At 37.5% G+C, this 21,214-nt stretch overlaps 1 protein-coding gene across 7 annotated transcripts in view; it reads left to right on the top strand.

The window, feature by feature from the left end:
* The first annotated feature begins 7,596 nt into the window (after nucleotides 1-7,596).
* IL13RA2 (interleukin 13 receptor subunit alpha 2) overlaps nucleotides 7,597-21,214 on the top strand; it is a 36,362-nt gene continuing 22,744 nt past the window's right edge. For 3 of the 7 annotated variants that reach the window (XM_085006135.1, XM_085006133.1, XM_085006131.1), the window contains exon 1: nucleotides 7,597-7,682. The gene's annotated coding sequence lies outside the window, so the exon portion shown is untranslated. 7 annotated transcript variants of the gene reach the window in all.

Raw genomic sequence — 21,214 nt, 5'->3', positions numbered from 1 at the left:
CAATGATTAATAGATGAGATGGTTTGAAACTTGGTTTAGTAACTGTTTAAGCATTTTAAAACCCATATGCCACTAACAGAATGGCAGTTTGAGAAAATTAATGTGTGTTGTTGATCTTTATTTTTCCTAAAATTATGCTATACCCTGGCTGTTGGGAATTTTCTGCTGGTTGTCCGGTCTCCAGCTGGGACTTAACTTCCTAATTTTATTAAGGCTCAATCCAAGGACACACATGTGTATACTCTGGTTTCCTGTTAATAGTTCATTAACAAGTTTGTTATGTGTTTGTTCCTGTCTCAGCATTGTCAAGAGACAAATCCAGAAACATCATGATGTTACGGTAAAATTCTATATGATTGTTTCTCTGAACTCTTTTCATTGAAGAATTGTTTATTTTATAATAACATTTAAATGTTAAAGGGGATAAATGGGAGAGTTGTTTGGAAACATATTCTTAGGAAAAAAAAATAGGTAGAAAAGACTCATTCAGAGAATAGCCTAGTCTGTTTTAATGAATTTATGACAAAAAATGCTTCTATCATGTTTCATCAATTATTTTCAAAGGATTCAAATAAATTAAAGAATATTTAATACTGAATAGCAAGGTGATATAGTGGAAACTGATCCTTATATAGGCTGTTACTAACTAACTAACTAACCTACCTTAATTTTAGATCATCTCTGCATTCAGGGCCTTTGTTTACTTGGCTGTAAAAAGAGGGTGAACATGATACTTTCTTATCTTTGAGAGTAGGAGTATCAGTTCTCATGATATGATTAATACAAATTTTATCTTAATAGTTGAATCTAGACAATGGGTACATGTAATTTCATTGTTCTACTTCTGCATTTATGTATGAATATTCTTAACAGCAATTTTAGAAATATAGGTGATGAATAAAGTGCTTGCTAGCAGATAGTATACCATATTCAAACTGATCTTGTAAAGTCTTTTTTATGACTATGCTGTTTTCTTCTAGTGTCCTCTGAAACACTTATATAAAACAGCAGTCTCTCTTATGATCATTCCAGGGCAGCTTTCTTCAATTTTTAGGGAATTATGCCAAAGTTCAAACCAGAATAAAATCCCCATTTACAGATTTTCAAGGTAAAGCTATTTGTTGATCAGAAAACTGGCAAAAGTTTCTTACAAGTATGTTATAATTTATATTGATTTGGCAACTCACAGCATGAACTTTAGATTGGCTTAATTATTTGTACCTCGCTCTTAAATCCAGGCTGATTTTTCCCCTACACATTGCCAGGTCCTTTCTGGAAGATAATCTGGCAGGCTACACTGTAGCTAAAAATGTGCTTTTGAAGTTGAGCGATTCTGTGTTCAAATCCCTATTTCGATCATTTCCTAAATGTGAGACCTTGGGAAAATTTTTTTTTAACTACTCTGAGACTCAGTTATCTTTTCTATAAAATGGGAATGTCAAGAGTAGTATCTACAGCATGGATTTATTGTGAGGACTAAAGAACATGGGTAATCACTAAACATACCTGCCCAATAGGCAGTTTAAACCAACATCATCAGCCTATTCTGTCATTATTATTTTTGTCACTTAGTTATTTGCATTATTAGAATAAAGTTATATCTGGAGAATTTTTTTAAAAAGGGAGGAAATATGGCTGTTTTGATTACCTTCACTAGAATCATTCAATACACATTTATTGGACATCTGCTAGACTTTAGGAACTGGATTTATAGAGGCAAGTAAGGCACACTTCCTGCTCTTAAGGAAATCACATAGTAAGGGGGAAAATTGACATGTGAAAGCTTAGAGTCAAGGCTGAATTTAAAAGAGTGACAGACGAGGCAGTTGTTGGCATACCACGATTTTAAAGGGAGCTAAAACCAAAATACAACCAAAATCAGGAACCTCTGACCTATAACTACCTCTGAAATACCATTAGCATATTTTTCTTTGGAGTTTATGAAGTCTTTGATATTCGGACTATATGTGCAAATGCCTTTGGGAAGAGTAACACATTAAGAAATATCAACTGTACTTTTCAAAAAATTAAAGTATGGTTGATTTACGATATGGTCTTAGGTTCGAGTCTACAGCATAGTGATTTGGGTTACTTTTGCAAATTATATTCCATTATAGGTTATTATAAGATATCATGTATAATTTCCTGTGCTGTATAGCAATTCCTTGTTGCTTATCTATTTTATATATAGTAGTGTGTATCTGTTAATCCCACACTCCTAATTTATCCCTCCCTGCCATCTCTTTCCCCTTTGGTAACCTTAAGTTTGTTTTCTGTCTGTGAGTCTGTTTCTGTTTTGTATATACATTCATCTGTATTATTTTTTAGATTCTGCATGTAAATGATTTCATATGGTATTTGTGTTTGTCTGAATTATCTCACTAAGCATAATATTCTTCAAGTCCATCCATGTTTCAGCAAATGGCAATAAATTCATTCTTTTTATAGCTGTGAAATATTCCATTATATTTATCTATGCCACATCTTAAGCCAATCATCTGTTGATGAGCACTTGGGTTGCTTCCACTTCTTGGCTATTGTAAATAGTGCTGCTATGAACTCAATTGCACTTTAATGAAGATTTACTTTTATGTTATTCAGGGTACAAGATAAGTTGCTAATCAAGAGACCTCAAAATGTTATAGTTCAGGAGGAACTGAGATACAGTGGAAACGAATCTGACGAGTAACCATAAGGTTGCAGGTTTGATCCCTGCCCTCGCTCGCTCCGTGGGTTAAGGATCGGGCGTTGCCGTGAGCTGTGGCGTAGGTCACAGACATGGCTCAGATCCCGCACTGCTGTTGTGATGGTATAGGCCAATGGCTACAGCTCTGATTTGAACCCCAGCCTGGGAACCTCCATATGCTGTGAGTGCAGCCTAAAAAGCAAAAAAAAAAAAATTGTTATAGTTCAAGCAACAGACCAAAGTGGGGCAGGCTGCACTGCTGCAGGAGGTCATCCAAGGCTCAGGGTCCTTCTACCTTATTGTTTTACTGTCTCCTAGTATGGTGACTTTGTGTGTGTGGTCACATTGGCTCCTATTATCATGTCTGTGCTATAGCCTGCCAGTTGAATGAAGGGAGAGAAAAAAGAGGACAGGAGATTTTTTTTGTCAAAACATGATATAGACTTCAAACACATCAGTGCTACTTGCATACCATTGTCTAAATTAATTCCTTTCTTTCTTTCTTTCTTTCTTTCTTTCTTTCTTTCTTTCTTTCTTTCTTTCTTTCTTTCTTTCTTTCTTTCTTTCTTTCTTTCCTTCTTTTTTTCCTTCCACCCGCAGCATATGGAAGTTCCCAGGCTAGGGGTTGAATCGGAGCCACAGCCACAGCAATGCTGGATTCCTGTCCCACTGAGCGAGGCCAGAGATTGTACCCACATCCTCATGGATACTAGTCGGATTCGTTTCCGCTGTGCCACAAGGAGAACTTCTCATTGTCTAAATTTCTGTCATATTTTCATACCTAACTGCAAAGGAGTCTGGAAAATACTGTCTCTGGCTTAGAGGCCATGTACACAGCTAGCACTCATAAGGTTCTGTTACTAAAAGGAAGAATAAAATTTCCTCTTTTAGAGTCTCTACCACAGTAGAGTCTCTACCACTGTTTATTAGACAGCTTTATCTTGATAAGCTTATAGAAAGACCTAGGCCTTTCGAAATAGGTGGACTATATGACATAAAGAAATGATTAAAAAGAAGGTTGACTTGTCTGGGGTGTTTTCTGACATCAACCAATTATTCAGTCTCAGATTCTCTGACACCAACTGGGTATCCTACCATTCAGTTCAATTCTGACACTGTCTGTAGTTAGCAAAGACCCCACAGGTTAAGGGCTCAGTCCATCAAGACTGCCCCCACTTCAGATGCCGGTTGAAAGTCCCAGTTCTTCTGACCAACCAGCTATAAATTCAGGAAGTCTTAATGACTCATTTGTATGAAAATTTAAAAACTGTTTTCAAATTTAGAGAATTTTTTAAGAACTGTGTGTGTACATATAAACTGAATAGTCAGTGGTTATTTTTTAAATATTTGTATTGTTTGTGCATATTTAATATCTTTTAGCATTACAAGTAAATAACACTTTGGGGCATTAATTAATGCCTTTGCTGATTGCCTCACTTGAACAGCAGTTCAGGAATACCCATTTCCTGTTTTTATCAACAGAATGGGAGTTACAGAGCTTGACACAGTGAAAGAGATAACATGATCCCTACCAGTCAGCTATTTTAGCTGCTGAGGTATTGGGAAGAATCCCAGAAGTAGTGTGACTCTGCAGAAAGAGCACTGGGCTAGGTGTCAGGCCGACCTAGATTTTATTTCTCTTGAGGTTTTGAGTTCTGGAAAGTAATTTAACCTACTGAAACTTGAGTGATACTCATTTTTAAAACTAAAATATTATCTACTTAGCTACTTCAGGGGGATAATGGATAAAATAAAGTAATATGTATCTTCCTGCTGAAGAGGTCACGGATAGTAAGTACTTGCCCACCCTAGGCCCATCCTAACTTCACTTATGGTGTCAGCCTAAGAAATCTCAGTTCTGACATAGTCCTGACCCAGTGAAAACCATTTTCTTTTAGCAGGTAGAAGTCTGGAAATAGCCTACTGTATGCTGTATGCCTCTGGAATTGATCTGGACCCCTGGGAAACTTTGTAACCATCTGCTACTGACTGTTTAATTGGACTTTGGTACCAATCTGGAAACTCAGTTTTTTCTCTGTGTCTCTGTTGAAATTGGGGCCCAGGCCTAAATCTTTTGCCTAGTTCTGCTGGCCTCCTCCAGGGACTGATGGTTGACTGCTTGCAGAATCATTTGTATCACTTGCCCAGTTCTGTCAGAAGACTAACTTGATCTCAACTGTCCTTAGAAACTTCCCCACCCTGGGGCTTTGGTATACCTCTTCATTTCACATCTCTTGAGTGATACTGGCCCTGGCCTCCATCAAATGTGGATTTATATCTTTTCTTGGTTTTGGTGTAGACCAGCTTCTTCTAGGGAGGGGACTATTAAAGCTACTCTTATCCAGCCTCCTTTCTGTACACCAATCAGGCTTACTCCCAAATTCTCTTTTTCTTAGAAGTTGCAATATGCCTTGTAGCTGGGGCAGAGTAATGAGTGCTAAGGTACAGTCACACATATCACTGGCAACTTCTATTGATGTTACTAGAAAGCCATCAAATAGGACTTTTAGTATATGAAAATGAGTTGTCTGTTCAGTGTCTTTCTCTTCACACCAAGGAGCAAAGCTAAACCTGTGCTTTCAATGATTAAGCTATCAAAGCAAAGTTGAAGCTCACATCTAATCAACTTTAACATCTGAGGCATGGTGCATTATTGTTTCTGACTGCATTTTATTAACAATATAGTCAGCCCTCCATGTCTGCAAGTTCTGCATCCACAGATAAGGAGGGCCAACTGTATTATTACATCATTTTATATAAGGGACTTGATCATCCATGGATTTTGGTATCCATGGGGGAATCCTGAATCTAATCCCTCATGGGTACCAAGAAACGACTGTATTTAATTTATGGTTTGCATGTCTACATATAAATGTGCTGTATTATTCCAAGATATATACTTCTATTTCTTTGAATTGTACCTCTCTGTTCTACTATAAAGTATAGTATAATAAAATATTTTCAAGGGCTAGAAGATTTGGGAGAAACAGGAAGCCTGAAGGAAACTTCCTGGAGAGATTTTTTTTAAAAAAAATAGAAGATAAATGAGTTAATTGGAATTGTAATCACAGGAAAAGGAGAGAAGATTTTGAATCTAAGTGTCCTTTTTCTTACCATCATGTCAGCAAATTCTGATTATAAAATTCCTCATGTAGGCCTGATAAATAATTTCTCATAAAAATGATTGTGAAAGAAGACACATCAGCTGATAATCTGAAAAGTAGATACTAAATTCCCTAAACAATTCTTAGTTTCTTCCCACCTTCCAACTTCAATTTAGGGGGCAGTATTAACTCTGCAAATGAATAAAGAAGGAAAAAATATCTTAGGTACAACATAAAGTTAGTAATGGAGAGAAGACCATAATCCATGATCCCCCTCTTCCTTCAGACTATTTGCTGTTTATTTGTTTATTCATATATTTAGCGTAAAATATATCTTTGGTATCTGAGAGAAGTTATCAAGTCTGAACCTGTGTTCCAAAGCAAGGGAGACACTTTTTATCCATTGGAATATTAGATGGTATATAGACTGGATTCAGTCTCAATTTACTTCTATTTTGAAATAAATCACTGACATCACTTCATCTACTTTAGAAAAGGATCAAAAGTATACTGGCTGGCTTCTTACAGCTTTGCATAATTCCTGGTCATGCAGATTAAATCGGAGGTGGATTAAAAACTCTGGAGCAACTTGAAAGATGAGGGAAAATTTGATGGTGATCTGATCCCCCCCCCCCTTTTTTTTTGGTTGTGCCCATGGCATGTGGAAGTTCCAGGGCCAGGGATCAAATCCGAGCCATAGGTCCTTATACTGCTGAGCACCAGGAAACTCCAACAGGTAGTTAAACCACCTCTGAGTTTCTTTTTCTTTCTTTTTTTTTTTGTCTTTTTGTCTTTTTTGTTGTTGTTGTTGTTGCTATTTCTTGGGCCGCTCCCGCGGCATATGGAGGTTCCCAGGCTAGGGGTTGAATCGGAGCTGGAGCCACCGGCCTACGCCAGAGCCACAGCAACGCGGGATCCGAGCCGCATCTGCAACCTACACCACAGCTCACGGCAACGCCGGATCGTTAACCCACTGAGCAAGGGCAGGGACCGAACCCGCAACCTCATGGTTCCTAGTCGGATTCTTTAACCACTGCGCCACGACGGGAACTCCTGAGTTTCTTTTTTAAATTTTATCTGGGCTGAAATAAAATCTTGTTTGGTTATGTAGAGAACTACTTGATAAATTTTAAATGGGAAAAATGTAGCTGGCACTGAATTTTAATTACAATGCCAAGGATTTTAGAAATCGAAGAAATCTTAGACATCGTCTAGTTCTAACTGCTAATTTTGCAAATGAAAAACTGACCATTTCTTAGGGAAAATGCAGAAGCAATTTTTGCTTGACACTGCAAGTTAGACTAGATGACTTCTGAGGTTCCATTCAATAAATTGTTTGAAACTGAAGCCCAAAGAAGTTGAGGATATTGCTCAAGGTCACCCAGATGATTATGGGAAGGAGAGCCTAAAGTAAAATCCAGGTTTCTGAAATCCTTCTCCATTTATGGCTTTTTATACTTAAAGATATTCGAAACTCAAGACAGTGAAGTACTTTAAATAGTGCACTCTGAGGAAACAATGTGGTCCTAGCAATCACATACTTACCTTTGGATTTTCTTTTAATTCCCTGTGTGGTGAGTCACATAGTAAAATAACATTGGCATGCTGAAATGCCATATCAGGAACTAATAAAAAAGGAAAGAAAATCACTCAGATGAACTTTGTGATTTCCTCTGAATCTTTTGACAGACATAACCTTGAATGCTGACCTGCTTTGAATGCAAATTTTCTCATGACAGTACATTTGGTGAATAAAGCAGAGCTCCTCCTACGTAAAGACTTCAGTTCTAAGGTCATTTGAAATTCATTAAGCTAAGAAGCTGTTCATTGAGAGAGATTTCAGTGATAGTGCAGAAGAATTTGATTATAACTGGACACATTATTCACTTACAGTAAGTATGGAACTTAAATTTGGGGGAGGGAGTGTGGGTATTAGAGATAAGTTGTTTGGAATAGTTATTTCTTTCACTTTCTTCACCTCTTTTAAAATGGGCTTACAAATCTCTTTTGTGGCAAAAAATTGTTTGACTTGACATAATATTAATTTGGGGAAATACTGCAGTTTTTGCGTGAAACTAATAAGTACTGAATAATCAGTATAAACAACAATTGATTTTAATTTTTGTTTTTTATTTACCTTTATTTTCTATAAAAATCATAGCTTTTATAAGCAAATCTGGTCTTTTAGAAATGGCAAGGATAGTTGTATTTTAGAGTTAAGAAGTTTTCTGAAATTATTTTCCAAGTGACTTTTTTTCTATAAATGAGAATCTTCCACTTTGTAGTAACTTTTTTCTCTTAAGCTTAGAAATAACCATAGAGCTCCTCTAAAATTAATGATTTAATTTATTTTTATATGATATTTTCATTTAATTTATGGAACATGCATATCTCTATATATGGTGATTCATTTATTTGAATATTATGGTTACATATGTATTAGGCTTATTACAATAAAAATTCCAATTTTCACTGTATGTGCTCTGAAATGAATGAGTGAATTTTATACATTTGATGCTTGTTTTCCTTTGAAAGAATACACAGTTAACACTTAAATCTGACCATAGCTTTTATACATTGTACTCATTTTGGATGCTTCCAGATTAGTTTTCCTTTTCTAATATTTAAAAAAGATATATAAAACCAGGGCATTGAATACAGAGTATTTATCATCTGTTTTCTATTAAAATCTTATTAAAATATAGAAATTTTAGAGAGTTCAAGACTTAATTGAATGGATTTATTATTATTATATAAACTAAGGACTAGGAGGTCTGTTTTTCAATTCTAGATCTTCCCCATATAGCCCTGTGACTTTGCGATGGGGAGCCTTCCCCCTCTCCATCTTAATTTCTTCATCTGTAAAATAAGCCAGATGTCCTGACTCTGCCTGATGTTGTGAAAAGCAATAGAAATGTTAAAAATGATTGTTTAAACTGTAGGATTAAACAAAGGAGAGAAAGAACAACTATTAGATTCTTTTTTTTTTTTTTTTGTCTTTTTGTTGTTGTTGTTGTTGTTGTTGTTGCTATTTCTTGGGCCACTCCCGCGGCATATGGAGGTTCCCAGGCTAGGGGTTGAATCGGAGCTGCAGCCACCGGCCTACGCCAGAGCCACAGCAACGCGGGATCCGAGCCGCATCTGCAACCTACACCACAGCTCACGGCAACGGCCGGATCGTTAACCCACTGAGCAAGGGCAGGGACCGAACCCGCAAGCTCATGGTTCCTAGTCAGATTCGTTAACCACTGCGCCATGACGGGAACTCCAGATTCTTTTTATGTTTTTTCAATGCTAAGATCTTACCTGTAAATGAAAATCCGCTTTTAGGGCATTTTTTGAAAATTGGAGAAACACCATCTGTATTTTGTTGGAACTTGGAGGAGTAGGGGTTGAGATAGGTTGCTTGTTCCTTTTGATGTATTTTTCAGAGTGTCCTCAAAGAGTTAGTAGGAGATGGCTCCTCGATATGGGAGAAACTGATGGTAGCTAATGACAGTTGGGTTATTATGCCCACTATGCTGCAGACATTTTATATGCGCTATCTCATTTAATCATTTCCTAAACCCCAAGTATTACTGTCTTCAATGTATAGATAAGAAAATTGAGGTACAGAGAGCTGAAGTGTCTTGCCCAGATTTGTGTGGCTGCAATGTTTGTGCTTTCTCCATTATTCCATACTGCTTCTAGGGTCTTGTGGAGGCAATACTGAGAAGATTTAGAATTATGACTTCCATTCTTCCTGTGGGATCTAGGCTTATACTGGGGAGATGGATAACATACGGAGTTACAGAGTGGGTAGGCAGGTGCCTACATGATATGATTTGGAAAGCAGTTGATTGGTGCCTGCTGACAAATATCTTCATTGGCTTGTCATAGTCACCTTGCCTAAGATTTCACCACTAAAATTATTACTTCACTTGTTTTGTTTTTCTTCGCCAGTGAGGAGGTTGGGAGGACTTTCAAATATACACATTCTAGGAGAGTTCATATATTACATCTTTCACCATTTAATACACTAGCAAGCAGTGTGGAAGTGGAGAAAGAGCTCAGATTTAAGAGCCAGGCAGACCTGGACTTGAATTCTAATTCTACCATATCCCTGCTCTTTAACGTATACATGATACTTAATCTCTCGGAACTTCACTTTCTTCTTGAGTAAAACATAATAATGCATATGCATAGGCCATTATTATTATGTCTAATAATTATACTATATTAAACATCAGATATGGGTAGTTGTGGTAGAGTGGGAAGAGCACTGGAATGGAAGTCAGGAGACTTGGTGTCCTGCCATATTGGTTTCATTTGTCTACATACATGTTTATTGAGTATCCACTATGCGTCATCTACTATATTAGGCACTGATGAATCAACAGTGAAGAATTTGAAGTTCCTGCTTTATTATATCTTAAAGTCTAGCTTGGTACTAACCTAATTATATCCATATCCTGGTCATGTAGAGAGGGATCAATGTTCTTCACATTTTAGAGATGGGAAACTAAGATTTAAATGATACAATGGTGAGCAAAATAAGCATGATTCCTGACCTCACTGAGTTTGTAGTCTAATGGAGTTGAAATTAATCAGATAATCCCACAAATTAATATAAGATTAAAACCATTACAAGTGTTTAAAGGAAAGGAAGCCAGTGCTCTAAAAGCAGGTAACAGAGGCTTCACTTCAGCTTCACTGAGCAAATGACATCTGAGCTGAGATCTGAAAAATGAAGAGGTGCTAACCAGGTCATCCTTCTACATATCCTTATTCAGATTCTTCTGGATTTCCTTCTGCTCTTTCATACCCTCTTTGTTGGCTGTTGCAAACTTTCTCCTGTCTTTTTAAGCCTCTTACTCAACTACACATTTGTTCTCAGGAGGTGAGTTTGCCTCCTGTTTTACATAGACAATAAGAGTTCAGTTGTGTCTGAACTTCTTATCCACCCACCTCACCATCTTTTGTACATACATTGATTTGCATCTTCACCCATGCTTTTGTCTTATCTCAGAGGAAAAGCTAGCCCTCTGTCAGTCCAAGTTCAATCTCTCCACCTTTGTTTTAGATTCCATGCTTTCCTCTTGCTTCTACAGGGATCTTTTTGCATAATTGTCCCTTTTCTCTCTTCTATTTTTAACCTCTTCCTCTCTATGAATTCTTTTCTCAGCAAAGGAAAGAAAAAAACTTTTCTTGACCCTTCCTAGTACAATCAAGCTTCCATAAAAAGTGAGTCCACACATATATCTGCTTTTAACAGGGTCACTAATTACTTTTTATTTCCAACTACAGCAGACACATTTTAGTTCTTGTCTTACTTCCCTCCAATGCTTTCCCTTCATTGGCATGTGAGGCACTTGGCTTTTGAAGACTTTTTCCTTGAAATCTTCTGCTTCGGTAGTTCCCATGATATCACTTCTTCCTGTCAATACTGTTTATAACCCTCAGGATTAAGTCCAAATTTTAACATGGCTCAGAAGGCATGCCTATGTACCACTTACACTGCAACCATGTAAACTGCTTGTAGATCCCTAAATTCATTAAGCTTTCTCACTTACCTGCTTTTGCTTAATCAGTTATCATTGAGGAGAAATTCTTCTCCCACATTCCCTTTGGCAAACACCTACTCCTTATTTATGAGAAAGTTTAGGTGCTTCTTCCTCTAAGGACTCTTATTTGACTCTGCCACTCCCAAGACTAGATTAGGTACCTGTTCTCTGTGCTTCTAAGTGCTTGCTTCTCTCTTGAAACTTACCACACCTTATTATAAATGAAGTTCACATGAAATAGACCACAAACATGGATATGTAAGATATTTCACATTTTATTTAATTAATTAATTAATTAATTTTTGTCTTTTTGCCTTTTTGAGGGCCACTCCCGTGGCATATGGAGGTTCCCAGGCTAGGGGTTGAATCAGAGCTATAGCCGCTGGCCTACGCCAGAGCCACATCAATGCAGGATCCAAGCCGCGTCTGCAACCTACACCACAGCTCACGGTAACACCCGATCCTTAACCCACTGAGCAAAGCCAGGAATCAAACCCGCAACCTCATGGTTCCTAGTCGGATTCGTTAACCACTGCGCCACGACGGGAACTCCAATATTTCACATTTTAAAATGTTCTTTAAGCTACCTTGTATTCAGCATTCTACCAGAAATGTAAGATATGCAATTTCAGTCAATATTTGATCCTCCTAATGGCTTAAGCAAATATGCTGAGGCCTTAGGAAACACCAAAATACTGGGAAAGCCCTTTTGGTCATTGATCATTAATTTTTTGTCAACGCCGTGATATAGTCTCAGATATACCATTTTGTCTCAATCAGGGATGGTCCTTTCAAGTTTGCTGCTGCTGCTTCTGTGTCATACTTGGGGGACTGGATCATTGCTGAGATTGAGTGGCCTGTGTCTAGGGCTCAGCACACTCATTAAAATTTCTCTGAACTTTTGCCCTTCCTTGGCTGCTTCCATCAAATGTTAAACTGTTGTCCTTGCCACCTCTAACCTCTACCAGACCCCTGACTTCTTCTTATCTAAAGTATATGTCCCATTCTCTCCTGAATACCCTAAAAGGAATTTCATCTGTCCTCTTGAGACCTGCATTGGTGCTCCCAAGCATAATCTCACCCGTGAGCTTGCGTTTGGAAAATATAGAAGCCAAGAAGGTAAGTCTGTGTAGACAACTTAAACTTTCAGTCCTGGCAGCAAGGGAGGAGGAATTCCCTTTGGCGAGGTAAGGAAAAATAAAAAGGTCTAACAATCTTCTTGAAATGAGAGGGAGAATTGAAAAACTTAAACCAGGAGTTCCCATTGCGGCACAGCAGAAACGAATCCGACTAGGAACCATGAGGTTGTGGGTTTGATCCCTGACCTCACTCAGTGTGTTAAGGATCCGGTGTTGCCGTGAGCTGTGGTGCTGATTGCAGATGCGGCTCGGATCTGGTGTTGCTGTGGCTGTGGCATAGGCCGGCAGCTACAGCTCCGATTAGACCCATAGCCTGGGAAACTCAATATACCACAGAGGCTGCCCTAAAAAGACAAAAGACAAAAAATACAATACAATACATAAAAAAAGAAAAACAAAACTTAGACCAAAACACAAATAATTATCTCAAAATATGTTGACACATACTTGTCTGTTTATGAGACTCTCCCTTCACTAAATTGTGAATGCCTTTTAACATACTGCAGAATTTCATTCCCTAATATCTTAATAGAAAGTACAGAGAAAACTAACAAAATCCAGTCTGGGAGAGGGAGTACAGAAAGCTTATAGAAGGAAGTGCGCTACCTGAGCTCTCAGTGACTAGGGGTAATCAATGATTAGGCTAGGTAGAGCAGGATTGGTATTGGGGGAACTGCATAACCAACAACTTAAAAATATAAGACCCTACGTTTTAAGATGTATAGGTAGGAGATGATACTGAGAGTAAGATTTAATGGACATATTTGTGCTTCGAAAAGATCACACTGGCTGTAGCATTGAAAATGTCCTGAATCTGATTTATTATAAGGTGGAGAATGCATCAGGAGGTTATTGCTGTTCATCAGTCAAGAGACAGTGATATTTAAGATCAGGGTCATGGCAGTGAAGAAGGAGTGATATGGATGGATCACAAAGGTATTTAGAGAAGGGAATCTATGATCTGTGTGGCTATGAAATGATGGTTGAAGATAAATGAGAGAAAGGAATCTAGGACGATTCCTATGTTTCTGTTTTAGGGTGCTGCTTTGGAAGTCATGCTCCCATTTGGTACTGGAAATAGAAGAAAGGAAGATGATCATAAGTTGCATTGATGTTTTGAATATTTATAATCCCCATGTGTATTCATGTTCTTTGAAACAGAGAAAACTGAATTTCATCATCTGTGTTTTGAAATCATGTATTAAAGGATTATCTGCGTGTTCTAACAAAATCTGCGTAAATGGAATTTATCACTCTTCTAAGGAAGATATACTTTCTTCTCCATGACTTTCTTTAATAAGTACAGGCTTGTTATTTGCATAGCTTAAAGATATTATTGGTGACTGATATTGTGGAAGTATCAGGGTACCACGATAGAACACTAGTAACTTTGTTTTGAATCAGGAGTCTCAGCTTTTCAAAATAGGAGGATCTCTGGAAATAACTAGTTCACGGTCTTAAAGTCATATCAGTGCATTCATTCATCGGCAGGTGTTTATTGCCTAAGTGACAATGTGACAGGCCTTATACTAATACAAAAGCAGAAGCAGTTTCTATTCTCATGGACCTTACGATTAACCAGAATTAATGAATATTATTCAAATAACCACAATAATAAGTATATAATTTTAAATTCTAACTACTTTGAAGGAAAGTTTCCAGTGGCAGTAGATTATGAGTTGAAAGCGCAGATTCTATAATCAGACTGATTGGTCTGGATACTGCTTCTTCCTACTCACTATCTGTGTAGTCTTGAGTCAGTTATTTAACATTTCTGTGTCTCAGTTTCTTGTATAAAATGGAGAAAATAATAAGAGTAGAAGTTACCTCGTCCAAGGGGGATGGGAAAAGATATGAATATTGCAAGAAGAGCATAGGACACAAAATAGAATGTACAAAAAGCATGTGTATAAGTAGTCTGGTGCCACAGTACTTGGGACCTTGAGAAACAAGACAAACATATTTATCTTTATCCCATGATAAAAAAAAGAAGCCTTGAAGAATTTTCAGTGAGGAAGTTGCATAATCATAATTGCCATTGGAAAACAGAAGAAAGGCACTCTGCCTGCACTATGGAAATTCAGTTGGGCCAGAGTAAATTCAGGGGCATGTATTAAGAAGCTATTGTAATAGTCCAGGCAAATGATGGTGGTGATTTGGACTAGCATGGGAAGGAGACACATGTAAGTAGTTTCAAGCGATGACTGAAAAATGGATTGTGTTTAGGGTAATTCTTTGGTTTCTGACTGGTAGTGTTGAATGGACACCACTGCCAATCAGTGAGATGGACTACTATACCTTGAAACTATTACCCCTCTGGCAAGAGGACCCATTTTCAGATGAAAAATCATGATTTTTGTCTTTGATATTTTTGCATTTGAGGTGTGTTTGAGGCTTCCAAATGAAGACTTTGAGAAACAATTAGATATACAGGTTTGGAGCTCAGAACAGGAGCTCAAATGAGAAAAATGTTTGAAAGTCACTGGCATATAGATGGTAATGGAAGCTTTGGGAGTAAATAAAATTACCTATGGAGAACACAAAGTCAAAAGAGATGAGGGCTTCAAAGAACTTCGTTTAATATTAGGATTAATAAAGGATGAGCCTAAAAATGAAGTGAAAAATATGGCCAGAGAGGTAGAAGGAAAACTGGGAAACCGGTGTGAGAAAAGCCAAAGGAACAGTGTTTTAAGAAGGTAAAAAGGTTAATGCCACTAAGATTGTGATAAAAAATATTGATGGGATTCAGTAACATGGAGACCATTAGTTATCCTAATGGGACCAGTTTTAGAAGAGTCCTGGATTGGTGGTGGGATGAAGGAAGAAGCCAGAAGAGAATATAATGATGAAGAGTGAGTGAGGGTGTGTGAAGATAGCAAATATAGACACCTCTTTCTAGAAATTTGGCTATAAAAAAGATGGGTATTGGGGTAGTATTTGGAGACAAATATATGGGCAAGATATCCTTTTTTAAGTTTTGGGAGAAGTGAGCATGTTTGAATGCTAATGGATATATCCAACTAAAAATTTATATATCATACATATATTTCAGTATCTCATGTATGTTAAAGATATATAAGAGAGAAGAAAAAAACTAAATTCCTGATAATGTGATCAGGGTTGGAATCCACAACACACATGAGAAATTTTACCTTAGTAGGAAAGATGTTCCTTTATTATAGAAGTAGAGATGGAAGAGAGGATGTGGGAAAATGTAGAATCAAGAAGATGAGGGAATTTCCATCTTGAAATTTCAATTTTGTTGTTAAAGAGGCAAAGTCATGTGCTGAGATCAGGGGAGAGGGGATGAGAAGAGTGAAGACACTGAAAGAAGTTGGGAATTTTGTCAAGAATGGAATTGAACATTATAACTTTATCGTGGAACTAATCTGTTGTAGGACTTCCTTCAGAGCTCAACTGCTCAGATAGAGGCACAGAGAAAACCTGATAGTTGGATTCATTTAGCATTTGGGTTTTGTTAGGAATTTATGATAAAAATGCATAGGGGCAATTTTAGTTTAGGGGTGTGGAAGCCAATCTGGATTGAATAAAGAAAGGAAGAAGGCAAAATTTGCCAGATGGATTTGGGAAAAAGTCAAGTCTTTGCAAAAGTGAAAAAGGATCACAGCAGCAGTACTTAAAAACATAAACTAGAATGAAAGGAGATTATGGAAAAATCACTTAACTTCTCTGGCCTGTTTTCTCATCTGTAATATAAGCCATGGTGATAGATGATAGAAGCCAAGTGTGTCTTGTGTGTTTAAATTTATACATTTATCTCATTGTCTTTTGGTAGTAAGTATCAAGAGTATCAGGAGGGCCTAGGAGTTCCTAAAGAACAGCCTGGTCACTTCTAAGGAATGAAGCAGGGTTAGAGGGTAGGAAATGTTAGTCATTCTAACTCTCCCATGGATGCTCAGTCAGAGAAAGACAAAGCCATGCTTCTATAGGTATGATTCTACTACAAGTAATTCTCTTTTCTCTAGGCATGTTTGACTTAGCTATTCCAGAAGTGATTACTCTCTAACTATGGAATCAGCCATCTCCTTTAGCTAGCAGTTTTGCAGGAAGAACAGTGTACATTATTGGTAGAATTAGTACTAATTCGTTGAGAGGAAATGAACTCCAGGGCATTTTGATCATAACCAAAGCATGTGAGATGAGCTGTCAATATCTGGAAAAAATGAAGCAGCATAGAATTAAAAATATGTGAGTGCACCATCAGAACATCATTCAGAAAACTGTGGCAGCATCTCATGATGGTGGAAAAAATGCTGGTACCTGAAAGCAGCTCATATTAGCAGAATCTCCAGATGGCCAGAGAGAGTTCTCTAGCACTTACTTAGGATAGTAAGGACTTTGAAGGCCTCAAAGTGGGACATTGAAGTGTTGTCACATTGTATCTTGTCACTGTGAAAATTTCCTATTTCAGCATTTTGTTATTATAATATTTGCAAGTGGAGTGGTTCCATATGATTTTTTCCCACCAAAAAATGTAAGATACTCCAAAAGGTATCTTGTTGGAGACTTTAGCCAAGGAAAGTCCTACATAGCTTAAATGTAGCCCTTTGCAGAAATGAACTGAGTCAAAGGCTATGTAGAAAATGAGGAGTTGTACTGTACAAGTGCATATTTTGATTACTTGAAATTTTGAGCTTAAAATATTACAAACTTTTAAAGGATCTTTATACACAATGCAAAATGCTCCTCTAATTAAGTTGCAGGCTCTTCTTAAATAAGAAAGTGGTTAATTTTACTCATACAACTGGAGATAGCTAATCCAGGGCCGCATGAAGAGTATGCAGCTTTATTGCATGAGGTCCAGACTTGCTCTGCCTTGTCTAGGGTGTTTTCCCTCATCTGCTTGATCAAAGTGGCTCACTACCAGTACCACATTCTAAGAGGCAAGATGTAGAAAGGGGGAAAGGGGAAGGGGAGAAATGGTCTAGTCTCTTTAAAGGCAGGGCCCAGAGGTTGGGTTTACATCTGTTTATATCTCTTAGGAAGAACTGAATCACATGTCACAGTAGCCTTCATTTTGTATAGCCATGTGCCCAGCTAAAACATGGAGGTTTCATTACTACTCAAGGAGAGGAGAATAAATATTAGAAGACAGCTAATAATCTCAGCTAAATCCCCTCCAAAAAAGACTCTACCAATTCATATTTCTGCCAGTAGCCTGAGAGAAGTCTCACACTTTATAGTAACTATTTAAACTATTTTGTTTATTAATTTTGCTTATATATAATTTACTTAACTGTAAATTTATATAATTTAATTTTAAAGCCTTTATTTTTAGAGCAGTTTTAGGTTTGTATCAAAATTAAGAGAAAGATACAGAGATTTCCCGTATGCCTTCTGTCCCCACACATGCATAGCCTCCCCCATTATCAACATCCCCCACCAGAGAAGTACAGCTGATGAGCCAACACTGACACATCATAATCACCCAAAGTCCATGGTTTACATTAGAGTTCATTCTTGGTATTGTATAATCTATGGGTTTGGGCAAATATATAATGACATGTATCCATGATTATAATGTCTTACAGAGTGAATTCATTGCCCTAAAAAATCTTCTGCGCTCTGCCTAGTCCTCCTTTCCCCTCACTTCAACCCCTGGCGACCACTGATCTTTTTACTCTCTCCATGGTTTTGCCTTTTCCAGAAGGTCATATGATTAGAATGATAATGTATATTGCCTTTTCAGATTGTCTTCTTTTATTTAGTAATAAGCACTTTAGGTTCTTCCATGTCTTTTTATGACTTGATAGCTCATTTCCTTTTAGTACCAAGTAATATTCTATTGTCCAGATGTACTACAGTTTATTTATCCATTCATCTACTGAGAGACATCTTGGTTGCTTCCAAGTTTTTACAATTGTGAATTATGCTGCTATAAATATTTGTATACAGGTTTTTGTGTGAGCATAAATTTTCAACTTCTTTGGGTAAATAACCAAGGAGCATGGTCATTGGATCATATGGTAAGACTGTGTTTAGTTCTATAAGAAACTGTCAAACTGCCTTCCAAAGTGGCTGTACCATTTTGCATTCCTACCAGCAGTGAATGAGAGTTCCTATTGTTCTATGTCCTTGCCATCATTTGATGTCAGTATCTTGGATTTTGGGCATTCTATTAAGTGTGTAGTGAGTAACTATTTTGTTTTGTTTTGCTCTCCTTCAGTAAACTTGATGGTAGGGAACTCTGTGCCTTGCTTATTTTCATGTCTACAGCCTTGAGTACAAAATGCTCAGGAAATGTCTGTGAAATGAAGATCTGGAGAGATGCCTATGACCACATTAGTGTCGCTACAGCAATCAAAGGCACAACCCATAGAAATAGAGACTCTGAGGTTCTTTTTTTTTTTTTTGTCTTTTTGTCTTTTTGTCTCTTTAGGGCCGCACCCATGGCATATGGAGGTTCCCAGGCTAGGGGTCAAATGGGAGCTGTAGCCAATGGCCTATGCCAGAACCACAGCAACATGGGATCCAAGCCGCGTCTGCAACCTACACCACAGCTCATGGTAACGCTGGATCCTTAACCCTCTGAGCAAGGAGAGGGGTGAAACCTGTGTCCTCATGGATGCTAGTCGGGTTTGTTAACTGCTGAGCCACGACAGGAACTCCTGAGGTTCTATTTGATGAGAAGACTTTAAAGTCATTTAGGAAACATTGTCTAACCCAGGCTCAAAGGCAGCTATCAAAGACAGTGAGAAAATAGGAGGTTTGGAAGAACTAGCACTTAAAATTATGAAGTGGATTTGGAGCTTTTAAGTAAATGAATTATAAAGAACCAGTCTTCTTAAAGCAGGAAACTCATTTTTATGAAGGCAATCAGGCCAGTGAAAATAAAACTCTGCTTACGTATAAGTAAAAAATAACTTCTTTTGGTCATAAGCACTTTAAAAAATAAATTTTGAAGTTTACGCAATTGTTATAATCTTCAAGTGATGCACGGAAAATATTATTCTGAAGACAAAGAACTAATGAAATGTTTTGAGAAGAGAGAATGCTCCAGTGTTTTTAAAATAAGGATAGCCAGTGATCCAAAAATATATTTATTTCCACTTAATGGAAAAGAGAAAACATCAATAAGAAAGAGGAAAAGAAGGAGAAAATGGAACAATAAAAATAGAAGAAAAGAAAAAGAGAAGACCAGGAAAGAGAGGGGCATGAGGGAGAAGAAGCAAACAGCAAAAGCCGGAAAGATGAAATAGGACCCTCCATGGTCTGAGTCTCAAATAGGCTGCCAATCTAAGCTAGACTACAAATCCTCTTGCCTAAAGATAGGCACTTATTGGAAGCCACTGGAAGTATGTAGTTACATTGTTTGATCCTTCAGTTTCAAAGTTTTCAAAATACAATAAAGGCTTTATATTCCCATTCTGCATGCTGAAATTAAGACTAGAACCAGAATTTCTAGCATCCCTTGATTCAGATCTCCAATCATGTTTCTAAACCAATAGACACATTAATGTGTTTTATAAAAATATAAAGTTGTTTCTGATTACTTTTGCTGCAGAAGACAAATTTAGAAGAAAAAAATGAAATCTCAGATTGTACATAGATAGAAAGGAGAGTGTTCTATAGCCTTGAGAAATGGGCAGTTTTAAAAAATATTTCATTGGAAATATGAAAAGGTGGAGATAGCTCTGCAAAACAATTTGAGCAGATGAGAAGTATTTGTTTTTTTGGTTTTTTTTTTGTCTTTTTGTCTTTTTTGTTGTTGTTGTTGTTGCTGCTGCTATTTCTTGGGCCGCTCCCGCGGCATATGGAGGTTCCCAGGCTAGGGGTTGAATCGGAGCTGTAGCCACCGGCCTACGCCAGAGGCACAGCAACGCGGGATCCGAGCCGCGTCTGCAACCTACACCGCAGCTCACCGCAACGCCAGATCGTTAACCCACTGAGCAAGGGCAGGGACCGAACCCGCAACCTCATGGTTCCTAGTCGGATTCGTTAACCACTGCGCCACGACGGGAACTCCGAGAAGTATTTGTTAAAGTAATCACCAGTAATACTAAACTTTGATAGTTTCTAATTGTCTTAGAAAAATGTTCTACCTTGGTATGGTGTCCTTTGATAAATACAATCCTAAAATACTCTGGCCTGCATCCGTCAAATAAGAATACTTACTGTTACAAAGGTGGTATGAGAAAAATCTAAGTAACAACAGGATCAAGCCTTTGTATGAGATGTTCTCCATTCCTGTTTTCAAGAAGGAAAAAATTGAATGATTTCCTCCTAGCAAGAGCATCTTATGTCCCTTTATTGGAAACTTCTCAAAAGAATTGTCCATACTTATTGTCTCCAGTTTTTATCTTCCAATCTTTCCTGAACCTACTTTAATCTGACTTTTTCTCCAAACATTCCACTTATTCCCTTATCAATGTTACTACTTATCTTCAGTTTGCCAAATTAATCAGACCATTCTCAGGCCTCATCTTACTTGGCCTATCAGCAGCTTTTGACATTGTCTATCACTTTATCCTTGAGACATTTTCCTTACTTGGTTTCTGAGACACAGCAGACTCAGGGTTTTCTTCTTACTTCCTTGGCCTCTCCTTAGTGTTTTTTGTTGGTACTGCCTCATCTCTTTGGTCTCTGTGTATTGGAGGGTCCTAGATCTCAATCTTTGGTCCTTTTTTTCTTTATTTCATGTACACTATACCCTAGGTGATTTTAATTAATCCTATGACTTTGAATACTATCTATATACTGATGACTCTCAAAAATATATTT

This window comes from Sus scrofa, chromosome X (genome assembly GCF_054392235.1).
Source record: "Sus scrofa isolate SSC_HxYL_T2T_F1_AM1 chromosome X, Sscrofa_HxYL_maternal_Yorkshire_Landrace_v2.0, whole genome shotgun sequence".
In the NCBI taxonomy this organism is placed as follows: domain Eukaryota; kingdom Metazoa; phylum Chordata; class Mammalia; order Artiodactyla; family Suidae; genus Sus; species Sus scrofa.
The sequence above is the reverse complement of the archived record's forward strand: the minus strand, read 5'-3'. Positions and strand labels throughout refer to the sequence as shown.